We start from the raw sequence: 5,145 nt of genomic DNA, 5'->3' as shown, positions 1-5,145 counted from the left end.
GGAAATTATTAAGTATTGTAGTTTTCAATAATATAATCAATATTATACCATAATCAAAAGAAAAAGCTTTGTAGAATGCTCCCTATTGTAACTAATGAAAGCATAATTTATTTGTGATTACCTACAAGGGCTGGACACGCAGCTCCACTCTTTCCTATCCTGAGCTAATCTTCGCATTTCCCTAAAACTATAACAACCTATATTCTTGACTATTTACGAACAGTAATTTAATCTAGGTCTACCTCTATCCCTCCTAACTTCCGTTTCTGCTTCTAATATGTCTCTGACTAGACCTTCATGCCTGAGAAGGTGTCCTACCAACCTATCTCGTCTATTTTTTTCTGACTTCCATAGAGTCCTCTGTTCTCATATTCTTTCTAATACCTCTTCATTTCTCACCTTCTCTATCCACAATATCCTCATCATTTGCCTGTAACACCACATTTCGAACGCTTCTAACCTTTTCTGTTCCGCCGCGCCCACTGTCACTGTTTCGCACCCGTACAGCGCCGTGCTCCAAACATACACCTTTAACAACCTTTTTCGAATTTTAAATTAACCATTCGCGAGCATAGAAGTGACTTTTTTTAATTAATTAAGACTACTACTTCTTCCGTCTTGATTTATCTGACTTCCTAGATATCTAAAATCAGTCACTTCCTCCTAATCTTTTGTCTCCTATATTTACATTCGCTCTTTCCCTATTTTTTCTTCCCTTGTATACTAGTATTTCTATTTTACTTTAATTTATTTTCATACAATACTGTTTTGTCAATACCGCTTCCATTTTATTTAAAGCTATCTCTAACTCCTCCTTGCTAGATGCTAATACTGCTATATCATCTGCAAATCTAAGCATACTAATCTTTTGCCCTTGCACATCTATCCCTACAGTTGTACTGTCTTTAATGATGTTGATGGCGTCTTCGATGTATAGATTAAAAAGTAGCGGTGACAGTGTGCATCCCTGCCTGACTCCCTTCCTAATATTTACTTCTCTACGTTGCATCCCCAGCTCTATAACTGCCTGTTGCTCTTTATACAAACTAAGTATCACTCTTCTATCTTTGTAACTCATCCCTACATTTTTAAGTATATTTAACATCTTGTCCCATTTGACATTGTCAAAAGCTTTCTCTAAATCTACAAATCCTATGTACGCAGTCTTTCCTTTTTCTATCGTTTTCTCTATTGTTACCCGTATAGCTACTATAGAATGGCCTCCCGCGTTCCTCTATTTCTTCTAAACCCAAATTGATCTTCCCCTAATAGTTCTTCCGCCATTTTTCCGTCCTCCTCTGTACAATTTTACTTAAGGTTTTTGACGCATGGGAGGTTAAGCTAATTGTTCGAAATGTCTCGCACCTATCCGCGCCGCTCTTCTTAGGTAATGTTACTATTACGTTCCCATCTACACCTGGCGCCTTATTACAATTTTACTTAAGGTTTTTGACGCATGGGAGGTTAAGCTAATTGTTCGAAATGTCTCGCACCTATCCGCGCCCCTCTTCTTAGGTAATGTTACTATTACGTTCCGTTTATAATCGTCTGGGTCTTTCCCCATTTCATAAATGTGACTAACTAGCTTACATACGATCTCTAACCTCTTGTCCTGCATGTTTTAGAATTTCCCCTTGTATCCCATCTACACCTGGTGCCTTATTATTCTTTAAATTTTTTAATGCTACCTCGAAGTCTTCTCTCATTATGGGATAACCAAGCTCATCTATTTCCACAGTATCTTCGTTCTCTAATATATCTCCTAACTCAGGGCCTGCATACAAGTTCTCTAAATATTCTTTCCACCTATAAAAAATATCAAACAAAATCTATAGATTAATTAAAGCACTGTGGGATTTAATTCCATATGCAAACAGTAGTAAAGTCAGGCGCAGTTTCGCCTTTCCAAATAGGCAAATAATAAAGCTTACCGAACCTCGTTACAGCTGGACCGGGGGTTAATTATGAACCTAATTGTTCATTGCATAATCAAGTGTGGCTCGCTGCCTACTATCAGAACCACGTATGAAATACTGATTAAAGGTAATTGGCAATGTAATTCTCATCTGGCTTTTGAATGCTGTTTTACGAGACATTCAACATTATCAAAGGCGATTCATTAACAAAACTAATACAAGAGATTGCACCTTCTTGAAATACTTTGTAGTCGTGCATAGTTTATTTTTATTGTTATATAGAAACGAATAGTTATGTATTTACCTAGAAATATAATAACTTTAATTTAATATTAAAAGCGAATTTATATAATTTAGTCATCAAATTATTTAACAATATCATGTCAGCTAAAAGATAAAAACGATTTATATACTCAAGCAATAGTTAAACTATAATTAATAAATAATTAAATAATATAATAATAGGAAAAGGCTACCTTATTACTACCTTATTATATAATTGGGAAACGTAGAAAATTGCGAGCCGCCTCATCATCCTGTATTATTTGCTTCTTCATTATCTTGGATTCTACTTCATCGATTATTATTGATTCCGCTATTCATATATCAGTAGTTGACCTAGTAACTCACTAGGTAAGTAAATGTTAACTTAGAGTTTAAAATAAATAATTCAAATGTACCAAGTTTGTACCAGTGATCTAAATAAGATACTATGTAACACTATAATAGGCAAACTCGTACTGAATTGCTCGAAAAGTAGGTTTTAGAGTATACCTGCCTATATTCGTATTTAAAAAAAGCAAACATTTTTTATGACTACATAGGGAGAGAAATCAAAATGGAAAATTATATATATATCCATAAAGATCCCCGCTGCAGAAATTTCTAAAGACATGAACAGGCTATGAAGATTTAGATGTAAGATATTCCTATTAGCAGACTTCATCAGTTAGAGGAAGGTGAAGATTTTCCGAAACATGATCCGAAGAAATTATTCAGAACGCGACGGAGCCACCAATGACAAGACATTTCTGCCACAAGTGTACCAGACAAGATCAGACGTACAATTTGTCTTGTATAGCGACAACACTAAACTTCGCAATCCAAAGTCAACATTCAAACATTCTTCCACTTTCAATCAAGTGAACAGTACCACGATGAGCTTTATCGATGCCTTTAAACGTTTTGCACAAATATATACAAAAAAGTATAAATTCCAATTCAACAACGAAAAAACTTTCGTACATGCGCATGCTGACTGACAAGTTTATGAAAAATTAATTTTTTTTTGAATCGGGCTTTTCGATAAGCAGACGTGATTTGTAAGGTACCTATCATTCAAAAAAGTTTGATTGAGGGTATCCCTGTGCTGCAAAAAATCGTTTTGAATAAATTATTAGAAAAATTTTTGGAAGTAAATTTTATCTCATCTACCAACAGTATGCAAATACACTTAAGATAATCGGTTTGGAAAGTTCTTAGCATGCCTCTATATACCTGGAGCTTTTTCCTTTTCCTTTAATATAATGGATAAACCGAAGAGGAAGTTTCTCAAAAGTGGGGGATGCGAAACAAATAATTTATTTTAGAAACCGATTTGGAATTGGTGTTCTTTACGAACAAAACACTATTTTTATATTTCCGAATATTGGCTACATGATAAAAACTGGTAACGTTGGAGTTCCTCAAGATACTATTCTTGGCTCACTGCTCTTTCTACAGATTTTATATCATTTGTGCTAACTCCAATTGGGAGAGAGTGCAGTCAACGAATTAATATGTTGAGAAAATTGATTAAAATTAAAACAATCGTCACCAAATAAAAAAAAAACAATGGCCAATGAAGTCCAAAACTATGATTCTATATTAGGAAATCCAAAATGTTGATCATACAAGTAGCTTTTTAATATTATTGATTCGAGTTTTGAGTCTATCTCATAGATGACATATGCAGAGTGACATTTTGATATTACAACATATTTTTTTTGAACAGCTTTAAACTGAATTTGAAATAGACAGAGAAAGATAAGACCATGAACTCTGAAACACAATTTTGCATACAGCTGTATAGGTACTGAATCATTTGAATGGTTAAATAAATAAATAAATAAAGTCAACGAGTCTCTTTACACCGTACATTGAAAGTAAGTACTTATTTAGTAGTGTCTTATTGTATTACCTTTCGCGTTTTGATGTGAAAAGAGGCAATAGAGAGAGAGAGAGAAAGAGAGAGACAAACGAGCTTAATGTTGAAAATGGGTCTTTGTCTGACATCCATATACTTGTTAAGTGAGCTTTAGGAAAACAATTTAAACGTTGCAATAAGACTAATGATACCCAAGCGCATTTTATAAATTGCTGGTGTAATCGTCTTTCTATTTTGCTATCGTGTATCTTCTTTTAACAAGATCTCGAAGTTAAGCTCTCTAAGGGTTTCCTTTAGATAGATTACTTACTCTTCCAACAATAAACGAGTAGAAGCGAAGTTTGTTGTCTCTTCATGCGGGGATACATCTGACACAGCTTTTTCTGTTCGTCGCCTTTTTTTAAATCTCACGAAAATATGAGAGCGATGATGTGGTAATTGCTCTTAATGCTGGTGCCATAAATCTCGCAAACGTTTAACCAAGAAGTCGTAATATTTCATGTCATCCAGTGTTATTTTCTTCATTTGAGTAATGCTTAAAACTGTCTTCAATGTTTTATTTAAGATAAATGCACAGTTTTATCTGTGTTAAACAATCAAAACTTAAAATAGTAAAGGAATTTATTTTAGATATTACCGTTGGTATAGAAATTTAAGCGAAAAAGCACAAGGCAGATAAGACGGATAATGCCTAGTTCCCTCCCATATACCTGTTTTTAATTAGAAAATTTAAATTTTCGGTATGTCGAATTCCCTCCTAATTATACATCAATTGCCTCCCAACGGCGGCGGACCTTGAGTGCTAATTACCACGATAAAGTCATAAAGAGTTGTTTAAATAATACAGCCTCATATCGCATATTAATCTTAATATTATTCATATACGAGGGTGGATTGATAAGTTTCCGGCCTAACCAAGAGATGACGCCACTAGGCCTACCTTGAGGTGACATTCTATAGTACCATCCTTGGATAGCTTGTAGCTATAGTTTCAGCCCGATCTCCTTGCTAGTGTAGGTTTGACAGCACGCTGAACAAGACGCCTCTGTGGTTTTCGTAAAAATGGAAAAGCAGGAAAATCGT

The sequence above is a fragment of the Agrilus planipennis genome, unplaced genomic scaffold, assembly GCF_000699045.2.
Source record: "Agrilus planipennis isolate EAB-ADULT unplaced genomic scaffold, Apla_2.0 scaffold185, whole genome shotgun sequence".
NCBI lineage: Eukaryota > Metazoa > Arthropoda > Insecta > Coleoptera > Buprestidae > Agrilus > Agrilus planipennis.
Note: the sequence above shows the minus strand (reverse complement) of the source record.